Raw genomic sequence first — 21,451 nt, 5'->3', positions numbered from 1 at the left:
TGCGGCTGTTTGCTGATGATGCTGTGGTGTACGGGAAGCTGTCGTCGCTGAGTGACTGTAGGAGGATACAAGATTACTTGGACAGGATTTGTGATTGGTGTACAGAATGGCAGCTAACTCTAAATACAGATAAATGTAAATTAATGCAGATGAACAGGAAAAAGAATCCCGTAATGTTTGAATACTCCATTAGTAGTGTAGCGCTTGGCACAGTCACGTCGATTAAATATTTGGGTGTAACATTGCAGAGCGATATGAAGTGGGTCAAGCATGTAGTGGCAGTTGTGGGGAAGGCGGATAGTCGTCTTCGGTTCATTGGTAGAATTTTGGGAAGATGTGGTTGATCTGTTAAGGAGACCGCTTATAAAACACTAATACGACCTACTCTTGAGTACTGCTCGAGCGTTTGGGATCCCTATCAGGTTGGATTGAGGGAGGAGATAGAAGCAATTCAGAGGCGGGCTGCTAGGTTTGCTACTGGTAGGTTTGATCATCACGCGAGTGTTACGGAAATGCTTCAGGAGCTCGGGTGGAAGTCTCTGGAGGAAAGGAGGCGTTCTTTTCGTGAATCGCTACTGAGGAAATTTAGTGAGCCAGTATTTGAGGCAGACTGCAGTACAATTTTACTGCCGCCAACTTATATTTCGCGGAAAGACCACACAGATAAGATATGAGAGATTAGGGCTCGTACAGAGGCATATAGGCAGTCATTTTTCCCTCGTTCTGTTTGGGAGTGGTTCAAAATGCTTCAAATGGCTCTGAGCACTATACGACTTAACTTCTGAGGTCATCAGTCGCCTAGAACTTAGAACTAATTAAACCTAACTAACCTAAGGACATCACACACATCCATGCACGAGGCAGGATTCGAACCTGCGACCGTAGCGGTCGCTTGGTTCCAGACTGTAGCGCCTACAACCACACGGCTACTCCGGCCGGAGTGGAACAGGGAGAGAAGATGCTAGTTGTGGTACGACGTAACCTCCACCACGAACCGTATGGTGGATTGCGGAGTATGTATGTAGATGCAGATGTAGGTCTGAAGCTGTAGTCCATGTCTAATCTAATACAAAGCCTCAATAGCAAGCCAGCCCACTCAGTAGTCGAAGCGATATTTCCAGACCGTCTGCTCTCGATGAAATGGGCAGAAATCAAGACGGCACTCGCTGAGCTCCACAGCTTAGGCCAGAGCGCGCTGTGGTCGGTGTAGTTAGTCTTCTCTCGTAGTGCCAACTTACGAGAGCGTGCACCTACGTTGAGGCATCGTAACTATCGACGCCACACCCCTCTCCCCTGGAACTGAGCACCGTCATGGAATAGAGTTTCCTATGGCGTGGACCCAGGGGCGGCGCAATTGAGGGGGCGGACAGCTGAACTGCCGGGACGAGCTGCCCACCCACATCACCAAATTGCTCGCTAGGGGGCGAGGAAAACGGCCCTTGCAAAACCTGTCCGGGACGTGCACCGCCACTAGGTATGCTCAGATCAAGAGACGAAGCAACAACCTCCATGGGCGACGGCGGCGGCGGCGGCGGCGCGATGTCAGCCTCAGTGTCCATCGGCTCCGATACCGCGGAGGAACACGATTGCACGGGCGGCCGCGCTGTAGGCGCTAGTGGCGGAGGCGCCATCGGTGGAGTGGCGAGCTGTGGCAGCGAAGCCACGAAGCGTCCAATTCTGAAGGAAAAGAACCAGCGGCAGAAAACCGAGGACGGCACAGACAGATCTGGCCCTGGTGTCGCTTGACAGTGCCGGACTGACCAGAAATTACAAATAAGGCGCGGCCAAGCTGGAGAAGACTGCGCCCCTGCTCCCAGCACTGCCTGCCAGAGAAAACATGATAGAAAACCAAGTCATGCGGCGCCAAGTCAGAACGAGGCGAAGCAGTGGGAGCGTGCAGCGGCAGGTGCAACAGCTGCAATAGCGACCGATGTGCACGGCCATGTAGCAGTTCCATTGGGGAATGGGCGCCGCGTGGCTCGGAGCGATATGGAGCAAGGAAAGTCCATAGCACGTGCTCGCAAGAGTGCGTGGTGCGCAACTTGTTCATCTGCGACTTAAACGTACGCACAAAGCGTTCAGCCTCGCCGATCGACTTCTGGATCTACATCTACATCTACATGATTACTCTGCAATTCACATTTAAGTGCTTGGTAGAGGGTTCATCGAACCACAATCATACTATCTCCCTACCATTCCACTCCCGAACAGAGCGCGGGGAAAACGAACACCTAAACCTTTCTGTTCGAGCTCTGATTTCTCTTATTTTATTTTGATGATCATTCCTACCTATGTAGGTTGGGCTCAACAAAATATTTTCGCATTCGGAAGAGAAAGTTGGTGACTGAAATTTCGTAAATAGATCTCGCCGCGACGAAAAACGTCTTTGCTTTATTGACTTCCATCTCAACTCGCGTATCATATCTGCCACACTCTCTCCCCTATTACGTGATAATACAAAACGAGCTGCCCTTTTTTGCACCCTTTCGATGTCCTCCGTCAATCCCACCTGGTAAGGATTCCACACCGCGCAGCAGTATTCTAACAGAGGACGAACGAGTGTAGTGTAAGCTGGCTCTTTAGTGGACTTGTTGCATCTTCTAAGTGTCCTACCAATGAAACGCAACCTTTGGCTCGCCTTCCCCACAATATTATCTATGTGGTCTTTCCAACTGAAGTTGTTCGTAATTTTTACACCCAGGTACTTAGTTGAATTGACAGCCTTGAGAATTGTACTATTTATCGAGTAATCGAATTCCTTACTAGACCTTACTAGACGGTAAATCACAGCATCATCTGTGAACAACCTAAGACAACTACTCAGATTGTCACCCAGGTCATTTATATAGATCAGGAACAGCAGAGGTCCCAGGACGCTTCCCTAGGGAACACCTGACATCACTTCAGTTTTACTCGATGATTTGCCGTCTATTACCACGAACTGCGACCTTCCTGACAGGAAATCACGAATCCAGTCGCACTACTAAGACAATACCCCATAGGTCCGCAGCTTCATTAGAAGTCGCTTGTGAGGAGCGGTGTCAAAAGCTTTCCGGAAATCTAGAAATACAGAATCAACTTGAGATCCCCTGTCGATAGCGGCCATTACTTCGTGCAAATAAAGAGCTAGCTGCGTTGCACAAGAACGATGTTTTCTGAAACCATGCTGATTACGTATCAATAGATCGTTCCCTTCGAGGTGATTCATAATTTTTGAATACAGTATATGCTCCAAAACCCTACTGCAAACCGAGGTCAGTGATATAGGTCTGTAGTTTGATGGATTACTCCTACTACCCTTCTTAAACACTGGTGGGACCTGCGCAATTTTCCAATCTGCAGGTACAGATCTATCGGTGAGCGAGCGGTTGTATATGATTGCTAAGTAGGGAGCTATTGTATCAACGTAATCTGAAAGGAACCTAATCGGTATACACTCTGGACCTGAAGACTTGCCCGTATCAAGCGATTTGAGTTGCTTTGCAACCTCTAAGGTATCAACTTCTAAGAAACTCATGCTAGCAGCTGTTCGTGTTTCAAACTCTGGACTTGGGGTGGAATGGGGCTGAGGTCAGATGGCGAATGCCGTTAGCAGCACAGAACTCTTCAAACTCGGAGGACACAAATTGGGGGCCATTGTCGGAGACAATGACTTCAGGAAGGCCCTCAACGCAAAAAATAGACGTCAAAGTCCGAATAGTACTGGCAAATGTGGTAGAAGACATAGGTACAATAAAAGGAAGGTTGCTGTAAGCAGCCGGCTGGAGTGGCCGAGCGGTCTGAGTTATTCGAATAGCCCCTCTCACTCTTATGAATTTGTTTGACTACTTATTTAAATTGATCAATTAATTAACCTCGCTGGCCGGGGTGGCCAAGCGGTTCTAGGCGCTACAGACTGGAGCTGCGCGACCGCTACGATCGCAGGTTCGAATGGATGTGTGTGATGTCCTTAGGTTAGTTAGGTTTAACTAGTTCTAAGTTCTAAGGGACTGATGACCTCAGAAGTTAAGTCCCATAGTGCTCAGAGCCATTTGAACCATTTTGCTGTAAGCATCAATGACTATCAACCAGTGGGTGACCCAGACACGACCCGCAAAATCATTATGAACGCGCTGCCAAGGCGCAGTACAAGTTGGCCACGCAAAGAAGTGCTGGCAGGGAGCAGATTGGTGCTCCGTGCAAGAGCGACAATTAACAAGCAAATTCTCAATTTGGTTATCAATACCGACCCAAGTGCAATAACGACACGCTAATTGCTTTGTCCGCACTATACTCCAATGACTAGCGTGCAGTAAATGGAGGAATTCCGACTGCAGTGAACAAGGTACAACCACACAAGACTGATCATTCTCAGTTAGTAACAAAATAACACTGCGGTGTACAGACAAGTTGGGACGTTGCGCAAAGTAACATTGAACAAGGGGATCACTAGCCTGCGTAGCAGATGGAGGCATTGAGTACGAATATACTGCAAAACAATCTCCAAAGAAGCATTGGCGGCTGTCGTGGTAGCAACGCGACGAAAATACACTGGAAAACCATCAGCGAAATTCTTATTTTGGGAGTCAGTGAACATGCATGACAGTTCGGAAGAATCAAACACTTTGTCAGGACCGATAGGTAGAAGAGACAAAGCTTCGGCATTGCCATGCTGGGCCGTAGGCCGAAACTAAATTTCATAATTGTAGTTAGACAAAAACAAACCCAACGTCGCAACTTTTGTGTAGTACGGGCTGGAACTGGCTTTGATGGGTGAAACAACGACGTCAAAGGCTTATTGTCGGTGACCAAATAGAGCTTGCGATCGTACAAAAAATCATGAAACTTGGTCACTCCATATACAATAGCTAAATCCTCTTTCTCGATTTGAGAACAGTTTTGCTGAGCAAAAGTGAGCAATTTAGACGCAAAAGCGATCGACAGAATTAATGCGGTGCGACAGAACCGCTCCGATGCTGTGAGAAGATGCATCGAGAGCCAAAACAACTGGTTTGGAGGGATCGAAAGACCAAACAAATGGAACGTTCTTACGCCGAAAGCGATGCAAAGGCGCAGCAGTGTGTGCTGCATGTGGTATAAACCGAACATAATATGTAATTTTGCCTCACAGAGACTGAAATTCCTTCAAGTTCCTGTGTGCTGACAAGTCCCTAATCGCACGGAGATGTGATGGTAAGGGGTGCATACACTGTCCGTTAATCATATGCCCTAAATATTGAATCTCAGTTTGAAAAAATTTGCACTTTTTTCTGTTGCACTTGAGTCCTGCCTGCAAAAGTGCAGTAAATAAGACACGCAAATTCTGCAGATGTTCGTCAGGGGTGCGACCTGATACCACGATACCGTCCAGATAATTGGAACAACCAGGGACAGTAGCACTCAACTGCTGCAAGTGAGACTGAAAAATAGCAGGAGCCGAAGCACTACTGAACGGAGGGCGGCGAAACTTAAACAATCCAAGGTGGGTTGTTGTTGTTGTGGTCTTCAGTCGTGAGACTGGTTTGATACAGCTCTCCATGCTACCCTGTCCTGTGCAAGCTTCTTCATCTCCCAGTACTTACTGCATCCTACATCCTTCTGAATCTGCTTAGTGTATTCATCTCTTGGTCTCCCTCTACGATTTTTACCTTCCACGCTGTTCTCCAATGCTAAATTTGTGATCTCTTGATGCCTCAGAACACGTCCTACCAACCGGGCCCCTCTTCTTGTCAAGTTGTGCCACAATCTCCTCTTCTCCCCAATTCTATTCAATACCTCCTCATTAGTTATGTGATGTACCCATCAAATCTTCAGCATTCTTCTGTAGCACCACATTTCGAAAGCTTCTATTCTCTTCTTGTCCAAACTATTTATCGTCCATGTTTCACTTCCATACATGGCTACACTCCATACAAATACTCTCAGAAACGACTTTCTGACACTTAAATCTATACTCGATGTTATCAAATTTCTCTTCTTCAGAAACGCTTTCCTTGCCATTGCCAGTCTACATTTTATATCCTCTCTACTTCGACCATCACCGAGCGAGGTGGCGCAGTGGTTAGACACTGGACTCGCATTCGGGAGGACGACGGTTCAATCCCGCGTCCGGCCATCCTGATTTAGGTTTTCCGTGATTTCCCTAAATCATTCCAGGCAAATGCCGGGATGGTTCCTCTGAAAGGGCACGGCCGACTTCCTTCCCCATCCTTCCCTAATCCGATGAGACCGATGACCACGCTGTCTGGTCTCCTTCCCCAAAACAACCAACCAAACCAACTTCGACCATCATCAGTTATTTTGCTCCCCAAATAGCAAAACTCCTTTACTACTTTAAGTGTCTCATTCCCTAATCTAATTCCCTCAGCATCACCCGAGTTAACTCGACTACATTCCATTATCCTCGTTTTGCTTTTGTTGATGTTCATCTTATATCCTACTTTCAAGACACTGTCCATTCCGTTCAACTGCTCTGCCAAGTCCTTTGTTGTCTCTGACATAATTACAATGTCATCGGCGAACCTCAAAGTTTTTATTTCGTCTCCATGGATTTTAATACCTACTCCGAATTTTTCTTTTGTTTCCTTTACTGCTTGTTCAATATACAGATTGAATAACATCGGGGATAGGCTACAACCTTGTCTCACTTCCTTCTCAACCACTGCTTCCCTTCCATGCCCCTCGACTCTTATAACTGCCATCTCCTTTCTGTACAAACTGTAAATAGCCTTTCGCTCCCTGTATTTTACCCCTGCTACCTTTAGAATATGAAAGAGATTTTTCCAGTCAACATTGTCAAAAGCTTTCTCTAAGTCTACAAATGCTAGAAACGTAGGTTTGCCTTTCCTTAAGCTTTCTTCTAAGATAAGTCGTAAGGTCAGTATTGCCTCACGTGTTCCAATATTTCTACGGAATCCAAACTGATCTTCCCCAAGGTCGGCTTCTACCAGTTTTTCCATTCGTCTGTAAAGAATTCGTGTTAGTATCAGTTATTTAACTGATAGTTCGGTAATTTTCACATCTGTCAACACCTGCTTTCTTTGGGATTGGAATTATTATATTCTTCTTGAAGTCTGAGGGTATTTCGCCTGTCTCATACATCTTGCTCATCAGATGGTAGAGTTTTGTCAGGACTGGCTCTCCCAAGGCCGTCAGTAGTTCTAATTGAATGTTGCCTACTCCCGTGGCCTTGTATCGACACAGGTCTGTCAGTGCTCTGTCAAACTCTTCCCGCAGTATCGTATCTCCCATTTCATCTTCATCTACATCCTCTTCCATTTCCATAATATTGTCCTCAAGTACATCGCCCTTGTATAGTGCCTCTATATACTCCTTCCACCTTTGTGCTTTCCCTTCTTTGCTCAGAACTGGCTTTCCATCTGAGCTCTTGATATTCACACAAGTGATTCTCTTCTCTCCAAAGGTCTCTTTAATTTTCCTGTAGGCAGTATCTATCTTACCCCTAGTGAGATTAGCCTCTACATCCTTACATTTGTCCTCTAGCCATCCCTGCTTAGCCATTTTGCACTTCCTGTCGATCTCATTTTTGAGACATTTGTATTCCTTTTTGCCTGCTTCATTTACTACATTTTATATTTTCTCCTTTCATCAATTAAATTCAATATTTCTTCCGTTACCCAAGGATTTCTACCAGCCCTCGTCTTTTTACCTACTTGATCCTCTGCTGCCTTCACTATTTCATCCCTCAGAACTACCCATTCTTCTTCTACTGTACTTCTTTCCCCCATTCCTGTCAGTTGTTCCCTGATGCTCTCCCTGAAACTCTGTAAAACCTCTGGTTTAGTCAGTTTATCCAGGTCCCATCTCCTTAAATTCCCACCTTTTTGCAGTTTCTTCAGTTTTAATCTACAGTTCATAACCAATAGATTGTGGTCAGAGTCCACATCTGCCCTGGAAATGTCTTACAATTTAAAACCTGGTTCCTAAATCTCTGTCTTACCATTATATAATCTATCTGATACCTTCTAGTATCTCCAGGATTCTTCCATGTATACAACCTTCTTTTATGATTCTTGAACCAAGTGTTATCTATGATTAAATTATGCTCTGTGAAAAATTCTACCAGACGGCTTCCTCTTTCATTTCTTACTCCCAATCCATATTCACCTACTATGTTTCCTTCTCTTCCTTTTCCTACTCTCGAATTCCAGTCACCCATGACTATTAAATTTTCGTCTCCCTTCACTGCCTGAATAATTTCTTTTATCTCATCATTCATCCAAGGTGGGTGTTGATCACAAAATATCGCCGTGACTGTTCGTCGAGCGGAATTTGAAAGTATGCATCCCGCAAGTCAATCATGGAAAAGAATTTTCCCGCACCAAGTTTATCAAAAATGTCTTCAGGACACGGTAAGGGAAACGTAGCTACCACTGTCTGGGGATTGTCGGTAGACTTAGAGTCAGCACAAATACAGAGACGACCATTTGGTGTTTACACACACACTAAAGGCGAAGCCCATTGCGAAGCAGAAACAGGTTCAATGACACCACTGTCTTGCTAATGCTGAAGTTCAGCAGCTACGGCGTGACGCTGTAGATGCGTTACCAGACGTGTGCGCCGGAAATTAGGCATGGCATTGTCTCTAACCACAATATGCGCTGCAAAGTCTGCGGCACAACCAAGCTCCTCAGAAAAGAGTTCAGCAGAATCATCACATATTGCGGCCACATTGTGTGCATGGTCACAAGCGTTGACACGAAGTGCATTGCCCTGAATTGCGAGGCCAAAGAGTTCAAATGCGTCCATGCCAAAAATGTTCGGAGCATTACTAGAGTGGAGCACATGAAAACACACAGTTTTCATCGTCGCACTATACGTGGCTTGCAAACTACACACGCCTAGCATTGATATTTTCTGTCCAGTAAATGCAGTCAGCGTGGAAGGTGAATGACGAAGAGGGGGCGAACCAAGCAAGTCATACGTTGATATGTTGATTAAAGAAACAGACGCACCAGTGTCCAGCTGCATGCGAACAGAACGTTCACAAATGTTCAAAGTCACAAAAAGTTTATTCGCATCGTGCTGAGTGCGAGAGTAAGCATCTGGCAAAACTTGTCCATGCACACTATGAGCTGTAGAAGCACGTGAAGCAAAAGGCGTTGAAAAAATGGTATTCATGTCCATAGGCTGATGATTGGAACTTTGATTACAGTGGTGTCCGTTGCGGTGATGCCCACGCGATTCACGCGAACGTGAAACAGTCTGGGAATTAGAGTGTCTCTTATTACACACAGCTTGCACATGGCCTTTCTTACTGAAAAAATAGCACTGTGCATGACGGGATGGGCAACTGTCCCGTGGGTGGGCACGAAAGCAGTTCGGACAAGATTTCAATTTTTTAGTGAGTGCCTGGTTGGAAAATTGTTTACTTGAGCGCGAGCGGCGCGGCGTGGCTTCCTTGCCTGGGCAGGGCGGGAGGGCACGTGTTGTGCCTCGCTAACAGTACACACACTCGAGGTCACGTCGAACGTGGAAGTAGCCATATCTAATGTATTATGTCTGTCTAGAAAGTCTACTACTTCCTGCAAAGACGGGTTTTTAAATCTTAGGAGTTGCTCGAGGATGCGGTGATCCGCCACATCCTGCGCTATAGCATCCCGAATCATGATATCCGCATAGGAGAGTCCACAGGAACAATTAAAATCACAATCAGATGTTGGTCCCTGAAGGTCAGCTAACCATGATTTATTTGACTGAGCAGGACCACACCGGAGACGGAAAAATTTATAGCGTGCAGCTACCACATTTACACTGTGACGGAAGTGGGAGTTTAAAGCTTCTATCACTTCAGCGCAAGTTTTAGTTTCTGGGCGGGTGGTGGGAAACAATTTTAGGAGCACAAGGTATAAGACAACACCGGCGTTGGCAATGAAAAAGGCAAGCCACTCTGTACGTGATGTATTGTATGCGGCGAAGTGGGCATCGAGCTGAGCAGTGTACTCTGGCCAGCGTTCAGAGTCTGGATCGTAGGCATGGAATGGCCTGCGACACAGGCGGGGGCGTCGAAGGTGCCGAGGCAGCTGCAGTTTGTATTGTGACAAGTCCATTCATAGCAGCAAGCAGTTTCGTCATTTTCTGAGCCTGAAACCCTACAATATTGGACAGTGAAGCCTGTTCCTTTTGCGAAACCATCGTTATCTCAAAATGATTTCTTAGAGCAAATGGTGGGAGCGCTCATTCACTCAGTCACACGGAGAGAGAACAAAAAAGATAAAACAGTACCGAGCAAGAAACAGAGGTAAGGGGAGAAAAAAAATTCATCCCATCCTCATCGCCACTGTTTTGTGTCCCGCCCGGATAGGCGGCGGGTGGGTCTGCTCCCGTGAACTGCTTCTGTAATATAGGCAGAGAGTGAAGGAAGCGAGTATGAGCAGGAGAGGTGAGGCACTTCTGTACTGCATGTCATTTTGACACTTTTTACTGGAGTCAAAAACATAAGTAAATATCAGAGACATAAATAACTTTGGCTAGGATGAGCAGGTAGGTGTGAAGCCGTAGACCATGTCTAATGTAATACAAAGTCTCAATAGCAAGCTAGCCCACTCAGTAGTCAAAGCGATATTTCCAGGCCGTCTGCTCTTTAGGAAATGGGTAGAAATCAAGACAGCATTCGCTGAGCTCCACAGCGTCGGCCAGAGAGCGCTGTGGTCATCGTAGTTAGTCTTCTCTCGTAGTGCCAACTTACAAGAGCGTGCACCTATGTTGTGGCATTGTAACTATCGACGCCACGATGACATTCTATGTACACACTATATGTTTAATTTTACCTCAGCAGTTGCAGTCACTGTCCACTGGATGTCTTCTCAACCTATCAACCGTGTTGTCATTCGACTAAGCAGTGGCACAGCCGCAGTAGGAACTATCTGCAGCCCAAAGTGCTCATTATCCAATGCTGGAAGAACTGCCGGACCAGTTCCACAACCTACTATTGTCTTAACCACAGCAGCACCCTTCTACATCAAGATATAGCAGTTTACTTGGACTAAAAAGCAACCAGGAGGAGCATTACAATGAGTGGCTATTACAGTAACTGTCCCTTGTAAACTGATAATATTTACACACATGTAAATAAGTATGACCTATAAAACTTTTTCTTACTTTCAAACCTATCAACCAATGACAGCAGACACACACACACACACACACACACACACACACACACACACACACACACACACATTCATACACACATTATAATGTTCTAGCAGTTGACCTTGCAGCAGCAGAATCTTGTGTCTCATGTATCACGTTTTTAAATGTTAGGAAATTGGTAGGATTGGCTGTAAAATTGGCAAATTATTAGAAATCTAAAAATCTGGAAATTGATAAACTGGTTGTATAATTGGTAAATTGGCATCATATTCAGAAATTGCTAAACTGGCTGCATAATTTGTAAATTGGCGTCACGATGCTGTACGTGTGCTACATAAGCCACAATTACGCCACTATTAAGCGATATAACCTCAATTAGGCTGAAATTACACTACAAAGCCAGAGTGGGCGGTGAGGAAAACTAATAGCAGTTTGTAATGGTGCTAGCTTTTGCAGGCAGCCAAAACGTAAGTTAAATCCGCTAGAAAAGCCCTTTGCAAACCACCACCAACGAAACCGAGCGAGGTGGCGCAGTGGTTAGACACTGGACCCGTATTCGGGAGGACGACGGTTCAATCCCGCGTCCGGCCATCCTGATTTAGGTTTTCCGTGATTTCCCTAAATCACTCCAGGCAAATGCCGGGATGGTTCCTCTGAGAGGGCACGGCCGACTTCCTTCCCCATCCTTCCCTAATCCGATGAGACCGATGACCTCGCTGTCTGGTCTCCTTCCCCAACAAACAACAACAACAACAACCACCAACGAAACATCCGAATAATGGTACAGAAAAAAAACAGGTGTGTCAAAAGAAAGAAATGGCGTAAGAATATGTACATTTCGGGGAACTGTGGTAGAATTTTTTTAAAAAAAAGCTGATAACTGTGAATCTAGGAACGACGTTAGCGAGGAGCAGTGGTTAATTAATGAAATTGTAGACCAGGATCTTACTGTAGATGAGGGCTGCAATATTAATGAGAATCCTATAGAGAATGGGGAAGAAAGCACCGTAAATGGGGAAAGTGTAACAGGAGAGGTAGATATGGCAGAAAAAGTTTTTATGTAGAATAGGAGAAATGGTGTCTGACAGAGATGAAGAAGAAATAAAAGTAAAGAAAGTTGGGTGTTATTTTGAACATTATGACAACCAGAAGAAATGGTTGCAGAATCTAATACGATCTCAAGTAAAGATTAGTAGAAATTCGTGTGTCTGTGAAGAGATATATTACGACCATCATATCTTAGCATAATATCAGGCAGTGAACCCGAGAAAATTCTGGTCCTATATGAAATCGCTAAGTGGGTCTAAGATTTCTATCTAGTCACTTGTTGACCAGTCTCGTGTGACAGTTCAAGACAGCAAAACGAAAGCCGAAGTTTCAAATTTCACGTTTAAAAAATCGTTCAAGCAGGAGAATCGTACAAACCACCGTCGGTTGACAATCGAACAGACTCCCGTATGGACGACATAGGAATAGGCACCCTGGCGTAGAAAAACAACTGAAAGAGTTGAAAACAAATAAGTCACCCAGTCCGCGTAGAATCGCAATTCTGTTTTTAAAAAGAGTGCTCTACGGAATTGGCCCTTTACCTAGCTTGCATTTATCGAGAATCTCTCGCCCAGTGCAATGTCCAAAGCGACTGGAAGAAAGTGCAGGTGACTCCTGTATATAAGAAGGGCAAAAGAACGGATCCAAAAAAACACAGACCAATATCCCTAACATCTGTTTGCTACAGAATCCTTGAACACCCTCTCTGTTCGAATATAATATTTTTTCGTGAGACCGAGAATATTATGACCACTAATCAGCATGGTTTTAGAAAGCACCGCTCATGTGAAACTCAGATTTCTCATCTCTCACATGACATACTACAAACTACAGATGAAGGACAACAGGCAGATTCCGTATTTCTAGATTTCCAGAAAGCGTTTGACACGGTGCACTATTGCAGTGATAAAGAAGGTACTAGCATATGAAAGAGGTTCCCAAATATCAGAGTTACTCGAAGACATTTTAAGTTATAGAACCTAATATGTTGTCCCTGATGGCAAGTATTCATCAGAAACAAGGGTATCGCCAAGAGTGCCCTCGGAATTGTGATAGAACCACTGTTATACTCTATATACGTAAATTATTTGGTGGACTGGGTGGATAGCAATCTGCGGTTGTTTGCTGATGATGCCGTGCTGTACAGTACAGTGTATAAGTTGAATGACTGTAGGAGGATACAAGATGACTTAGATAAAATTTATAGTTGGTGTGATGAATGGCAGCTAGCTCTGAATGTAGAAAAATTTAAGTTAATGTGAATGAGGCAAAAAAACAAACCTGTAATGTTTGGGTACATCATTAATAGTGTCTAGCTTAACACAGCACGTTAAATGTCTGGGCGTAACATTGCAAAGCAAAATAAAATGGAACGAGCTTGTAATGATTGTGGTAGGGAAGACAAATGGTCGACTTCGGTTTATTGGGAAAATTCTAGGAAAGTGTGGTTCATTTATAAAGGAGTCTGCATATAGGACTCTATTGCGACCTATTCTTGAGTACTACTTGAGTGTTTGGGATCCGTATCAGGTCGGATTAAAGGAAGGCATCGAAGCATTTCAGAGGACTGCTAGATTTGTTACCGGTATGCTCGAACAAGATGTAAGTGCTAAGGACATGCTCAGGAACTCAAATGGGAATCCCTGGAGCCAAGGCAACATTCCTTTCCAAGAACACTATTGAGAAAATTTGGAGAACCAGCATTTGAAACTGACTGCAGAACGATTCTATTGCCTCCAACATACATTGTGCATAAGGGCCGCGAGGACAAGATATGACAAATTAGAACTCATTCGGAGCTACATAAAAAGACGTTTTCTCCTAACTCTATTAGCGAGTGGAACAGGAAAGGCAATGACTAGTAGTGGTACGGGGTACTCTCTGCTATGAGCTGCAAGGTGGATTGCGGAGTATCTAATAAGAATGTAGACTTTAGAGAGAAAGAGGGAGGTTATAGAAAAATCCTTCGATTTGTTACTGTTGGACACATAGGCTGAAGCTGGCGCAGTTAATGAAGTAAATGATCCCATTAGTTTATGTGTGATGTCCACAGAAGGTGCAGGATTCGATCAACATGAAGTAGTGCAAAATTTGGTAGCTGAATCTGCTCAGGAAGTTACTTTACTAGGCCAGTTTCTGAAGTAAGCATTACTCAAGCAACAAGAGTACAACTGTACCAGAAATTTCTTCAAATATCCTGTTTAAGTGCACAAATATTGTTAGTGGCAGATATATAGGAAAAATAGATTTTGAACGTAACGAAGGTTTCATTGCAGTAAATGGAAAAACTGTGGGAAGAAATATGTTACGATCCAGTGGAAAGACGCGATGCCTGAGAAAAGACTCGCGATCTTTGTGATGTCAGGTGTTTGACGAACACCAGGCATCCCGAGTTGTTGACAGTATTATTTCCTTTCCATTTCATACTGTCAGCCTCCCTCTTCTTCACTCAGAACTTTTGCTGTCACCTTTCTTTCTTCCCTATCTTGTGTAAATAGCGTACATGGTGTTTTGTAGTAATGGTAATAACTAACAGTAATCGTAAATCCATTTTGAAAAATTATGAAATCTAAAAAAAGGGACATGTAAGAAAAGTAAAAAATTTCTGGAGTTAGTACAAAAATTGTGCATACCTACTAATGAGTGTATGAGTAATGAGAGAGAGTGGTGCAAACTGTGGAATTTTTGTAATGTAAAATGTATAACGGAAATGTAAAGTAATGTGCTACTGACTATGGATGTGTAAGTTTCAGAGCAGAAGCAATGATGTTCTAATAGTCAGTGTATGACATCTAGAGAATTCCTACAAAGATCAAGGTAAACTGGTTCTGTGTATTACGCCTATAGCAAACTACATAAGCTATTGTAAATATTTTCATAATTTTTTTTATTCTCTGTGGATTTTTATGTATAATGCAAAGCTTGTGAAACAAGAAATAGTAGTTTTAAGATGTAAATATTTTCTGAAGTCATGAAATGTGTTTACCAGCTTTGAAAGAGAGTTTGTAAAGATAATATCAGAAGAAAATTGTTTGCACAATACGAATTTGCTTTCAGCAGTAACTTGCTTAAGAAGTAAATTTGCGGTTAAACTGTTTTTCAATTATTATATTTGTTACGGCGTGAAGTCAGTGCTGGCACGCCAGTCCGTATCGACAGGGAAGAAAAGAAGGCTATCGCACACTGACTGACCTCCCTCCAGGATGACAACACGGCAGCAATGGCCCCTATGTGAGGACGACATAAGCGCCGCACCAAACTGGTGGCAGCCTACTTCGATAGCAGCTTCGACGTTAGCCACGTCTCGTAGCATCGACCATTAGTATTCTCTACATAGCACATACTTGTGTTTGTCTATTCTGAAGAAGACTGATTATTTTGTATGTCGCCATTTGCTTGCGACACATCTTTCAAATATAAGTATTGTAATTGTCTATTTGTAATAAAACTCGTTAATACGAGTTGTCTGGTTGTTTGTCTAGTGAACTGAGTATGCAGGATTCCTAGACACAACACCATTGGCAACGAGGTGAACGAATTCCATAGCGACTACGTGCTAACAGAGCCACCAGCTGCTGCAGATTGTCCCTGTTTTTTGTGGTAGGTTTTCGTGTTTTGCTGGTGCCTTAATTCAACCTTTTCTTTTCTTTTCAGGGGTGAGTTTACATGTTTTAACAGTGTCTCTTATCGTGTTTTTTTCTATTCAGTGTTTTCAGGTGGGTGTTGCAGAAGTTTTCTTTGCTTGTGTGCTCATTTTCCTTGCTTGCATTGTCTGTTTATTGCATTTACCTATTCAAAAATGAGCAACCCACCTCTCTCACCCCCTGCTCAGGTGCATCAGCTGCAAGCGGTAGATGCAATGCAGCTAACACAAATGCTTCAGTTTCAGACGCAGCAGACTGCAACCCTTCTAAACACGGTATAGCACTTACTGGCCAACCAAGCGCCCAATGCAGCGTATCAGACAGATCAACATGCAACAACTGTAGCTCCGAGTGCCATACCGACTTTTCGCCAGTTTAACAAAAAAGAAGAGGAGTGGCTCGAGTAATTGCAACAGTATGAAGCCCACATCATTGCTCACAAAGTATCAGGTACTGTGAAACTACATTACTTTTTGTCGACTGTAGGAAGTACAGTCTTTCGCCTCATTCAGAAATTGTTCGCTAATGCTACCCCGAGGGAACTTTCCTATGATCAAGTTGTAGAATCTCTAACTATTATGACCAACAAGTGAATGTGGTGGCAGCTTGGTACCAGTTCCTTCGTTTCAGGAAAAGGTCGGAACAAACTTATAGTGAGTGGGTAACAGATTTGTTGGGTATGACGAGGAAATGCAAATTCAAATGTGCTTGTGGCGCCTTATATTCAGATATTATGTTGCGTGATGTGATCGCGTACAATGTAACTGATGTCAGACTTACAAAACAGGTTTTGAAACAGTCAGATCCACCATTCCATTACGTAGTGAAAATTCTGGATCAGTATGATTCAGGTGCCGTAGTGGCTGATAAATCTGAACAGACACCAATTTGTCAGGTTGAGTGGTCCCTTTCTCAAGACCGTCCCAGTAGGCAGCAGCAGCACGCGCACACCAAGCCATGTGAACAGTTCTCTAAACAGGCGGCTACATCAGTGAATAGAATAAAATAATGTCCTCGGTGCCATTCATGGCACAAACGCTAAGACTGCCCGTCCATACAAACTCAATCTTACACTTGTGGAAAGAAAGGTCACGTACAATCCGTATGTTTGCAATGTAACAAACATAAGAATTCTGCCTACTCACAAAAATATAACCACAAGCCCGCTGTGATCAGTGCAATGTATTCAAAGTCTGCTGCAGGCGTTATCGAAACTAGCTATGCCAGTCCAACAAACTTTTTGTTCATTTGCACATTTGTGCCTGCCGAAGTGGCCGTGCGGTTAAAGGCGCTGCAGTCTGGAACCGCAAGACCGCTACGGTCGCAGGTTCGAATCCTGCCTCGGGCATGGATGTTTGTGATGTCCTTAGGTTAGTTAGGTTTAACTAGTTCTAAGTTCTAGGGGACTAATGACCTCAGCAGTTGAGTCCCATAGTGCTCAGAGCCATTTGAGCCATTTTTTTGCACATTTATGGAAAAAGTGTGAAATTTCAGTTGGACATGGTGGACTCTGTTACATTGCTGAATCTTAACACATATGAACTGTTAGGCTCCCCATGCCTATTTAAACTAGCATACACCTAACGGCTTATAATGGAGAAGACATTCCCGATCTCGGAAGATGTACTTTGCCTGCCGTGTATCGCTCACATACGCGAACTGTGACTTTCAGTGTGCTACAATCACGCGACTGTGGGAACATATTTGACCTTGATTTGTTTGATTCGTTTGGCTTTAAATTTAGGACAATGTGTTGTCACTGACTGCATTAAAATCAAAAGGTAGTGTAGCTAGACTTTTAAAAGAATTCCCGGAACTCTTTTCTGAAGGTTTAGGCAAAGCTAACAATTTTGTTGCACATATTACGCTGAAAGAAAATGCTCAGGCGAAATTTTGACGGGTCAGAACTGTTCCCATTGCATTACAGGACAATGTGGCTGCACAACGTAAAGAATTGAAAGACAGCGGAGCTATTGCGCCCATACAAGCTAGTCATTGGGCAAGTCCACTGGTTTTGCTCCACAAACCTTCAGGTCGCATTCGCATTGTTGACATTAAGTCTATAGCCAACCCACAAACTATGATTGATACTTATACATTGCCACGCCCAGAGGATCTCGTGGACAGATGAGGCGCTGGTCGCTACTTTCCAAAAATTGATTTGCACGACACATATCTTCAAATACCACTAGAGGAAGAATCTCATACCGTGTGTGTTATGAACACTCATATGGGCTTGTTTAAATATTTCCGTTTGCCTTTTGGCAGTGCTTCCTCACAGACTTGTGTTTGTCTGTTCTGAAGAAGACGGATTATTTTGTAGGTCGCCCTTTGCTTGCGACACATTTCTCGAAGTTAAGTATTGTAATTGTCTATTTATAATAAAACTCATTAATACGAGTTGTTTGATTGTTTGTCTAGCGAACTGAGTATGTGGTATTCCTAGACACAGCAATATTTTCTTACCCGATTCAAGTTTATTAGTGACTGTGAGGTTACTTTTTACTGAACAATTATTAATACTGAATATACATTTCAGAAAAAGCTATGTAATTGTCACTGAAAAGATACAGATTATGACAGAAAAGATAATGTGTATTTGTAATTGGAGAAAAGTGTATAACACTTCTTCTTTGGAGGATGGAAAGTTAAGATTATTTCGCTTAAGTGTACTGTATTTTGCAGGTGTGGACCATTGTGTAAAGTTGATACGAGACTCACTGTTATCTGACTGAGGACAGGTGATGGACACTGCAGTATGTGCAGTGCCTTGGTGAAAACGATGTATAAATGAAAGAAAGAGAGAAAACCCTCATTCTACTCATATAGGTGTTGAAATGGTATAAATTTGTATATAGACGCCCACCAAAGTGTAGTTGTGAAATGTCCAAGTTCTGCAAAGTGAGTTAGTGTAATTGTGAGAAAATAAATAGCTCTCTTTTTACCTCGTCGTAAAGTAGCTGTTGTGGAAAATATTTCTAATGAATGCCGACCATAGTGATATTAATGAAACGTAAATTAGTGTACGGTGTGTACTAGAAACGCCAACCATAGTGCCTTTTCATAATGTAGGTGGCATGATTTTCGAGAATCTTCTTATGAACGATCACCATAGCGAATTCCATGAAAATCTCATTTTAGTAAGAAAAAGGGATACCAATGTAAAAAGTTTTCAGTGATGTTATTTTGTATGTTTCGATATGCAAGAGTACAGACAAAGGAAAATGGGGAAACAAAATATAAGTTGGTAGAAATTTGGAAGTGCTATTGTAATCTATTTTGAGAAAAGTACATTTATTTTCGTCGAAAAGAATCAAAAACTAGTAATCTCGTAAAACAAGTATTATTCACAATAATTTTATAAAATAATTTCGCTGTATTGCTATTAAGTCTAAGGTATTTGAAATTTCATGAAATACTTTAGCAAAATCTCATATTACCTTAATATTTCATTTATAGACAAGCTTTGCGGTATTTAAAATTTTGTTAAGGATCCATGATTAACTGCTTTTGTTTTGTTCAGTCACAAAAGGCGTTTCATAACGGTATTGCCTTTGTATGAACGTCAAATGTACTTGAAAGTAATTTTGGCTCATAGGGGGCGGGTAACATTGCAAGTCTTTCCATCTTGCAGTGAATCAACCAATCTTATAGTGTCTCTTCCCATGAGGCTGGAGAGATCAGATATTCTTATTCTCACATCAGCAGAACTGTCGCTGTCCGTTGGGGCAGAGTGGTATAGCTTGGCGTGCGTATGATCCATTATGCGCGCTCCCTATGAATCTAATGAAACTGTATTAAATTCGTGCCTAAGACGACCGACACTGGGGTACGTTGTAGCGTTAATATTTACGGAGATAACAGAAATGCGTGATTTTAACCCCACACTACGTAGACTGCCGTACACCACAGGTATGGTGTGCGGGGATGGTATCGATCTGCCTTGACGACTTGCTACAGGGCAGACTCCACATCAGGGGCAAAAAATAGTTCTCCAGCCCCTAATGAGTAGGCAGCTTGGCACACCAGACATTTTATGTTGGGGTATTATTGGCCTGTTTTATCAGTATGCTTTGCATAGCAGCCTAGACATCATGGAAAAAATGGGTTTCCAAGAGCTTGGCACATAAGTTATGCTACACAAGAGAGGTGTTGTGGGAGTACTACCAGCCTGTTTTATCGCCTCTTTTGCAGAGGTTACACATGTCTGGGGGAAGGTGAAATGGACAGAAGAGTAGATAAAGGGCGGTGCAGGGGGGGGGAGGGGATGCATAAGGTGAAAGGGCAGCAAGAAGTGATGGGTAGGGTGATGGGGGGGGGGGGTGGGGGTGGGAGTGAGATTTAAAAACAAAGACAGAGGAGGAGGGGACAGGCAGAGGGAGAGGGTAGAGTGCAAAATGGGCAAAAAGAGGGGAGAGGATGGAAATCGAGAGGTGGGAGGGTCAAATGGGCAGATAGGTTGGCAAGTGGGCGATTAGCAGAGAGAGAGGAAAAGTGAAGATGGATTTATAGACATGCACAGTATATGTGACAGACATGTATGCAGGAGAAGTAGCAGGGAAAAGGATAGTACATATATAAAAAACCGAGTGTATATGTATGTATGAATGAACAAGAACTTCTCCCAGGCCGTTGGACCTATGTGGGCCAAATCCGACTCATGAACACCTTACCCGAGCGTTTATAACACTCTAGCCCTAGTATTTACGGAGATACAGACATGTGTCTGGGTTGTGCCCCTGTCATATATGTTTCCCTGCACAAACGGTGCATTTTCTGGTAATAGTAACAACTTGCATTACCAACCTGCTTTGAAGTGCAGCTAGTATGTCAGGTGCAAGAAACGGTCCCAGCGTCCAAAGTGCAGGGAGAGAGAGAGAGAGAGAGAGCAAGAGGAAATGTAAAGACAGAGAGATTGTAATATGAATGACTGGACAGGTAGCGCATTTGGAGTATGAGATGGACAGCAAGATGAGAGGGAATAGACAAAGAGAGATGGGAGGATGAGATGGATGGATTGGGAGGCAAGGAGATGATGGGCAAAGGAAGAGGAGAGCAGGACATGGACCAATGGTGCAGAATAAGATCAGAAGAAAAAGAAGAAGAAGTAGAATGAGCTACTCCTTCTCAACCATATACTGGGCGATCATTGTTGGTCCATCCAGTTGTAGCAAGACAAACAGTTACATCTCACCTCTATCTCTGCTGGATGGAGTCTGATTTGTGGATGTATGTGTGTTTTCAAAAACACTGTTTGAGCCCAAGTACCATTTGCTGTTAAAGATAATACAAGGTGTCAACGATGTAACACACACAGCATTCAGTCAAAGCAGTGATTTGCCCCCCCTCCCCCCATCAGAAAAAGTAGAGCCAAATATCATGTTCATATTTGATGATGTTGCTGTGGAAACCTAGGATCCATGACATTTCTGTTTTGTAGGTCTTATAGCTGTTGATGTATTCCGTTTGTGTCAAACATATTCCAGAATACCAAAACAGTTGGTGAAAATAGTGCAAGCCTCATTATAGTCTTCAAACAATACAATTTGAATTTTACACACATTTAGCAAGTGCATGTAGGATCTGCTATGTCACTCAGTGAGCTTGTGAAGATATGTGGAGAATGCTGGACTCACCCACAGTAGAGGGTTTGAGAAAAGCTGAGG

Source organism: Schistocerca americana, chromosome X (genome assembly GCF_021461395.2).
Source record: "Schistocerca americana isolate TAMUIC-IGC-003095 chromosome X, iqSchAmer2.1, whole genome shotgun sequence".
Classification (NCBI taxonomy): Eukaryota; Metazoa; Arthropoda; class Insecta; order Orthoptera; family Acrididae; genus Schistocerca; species Schistocerca americana.
Note: the sequence above shows the minus strand (reverse complement) of the source record.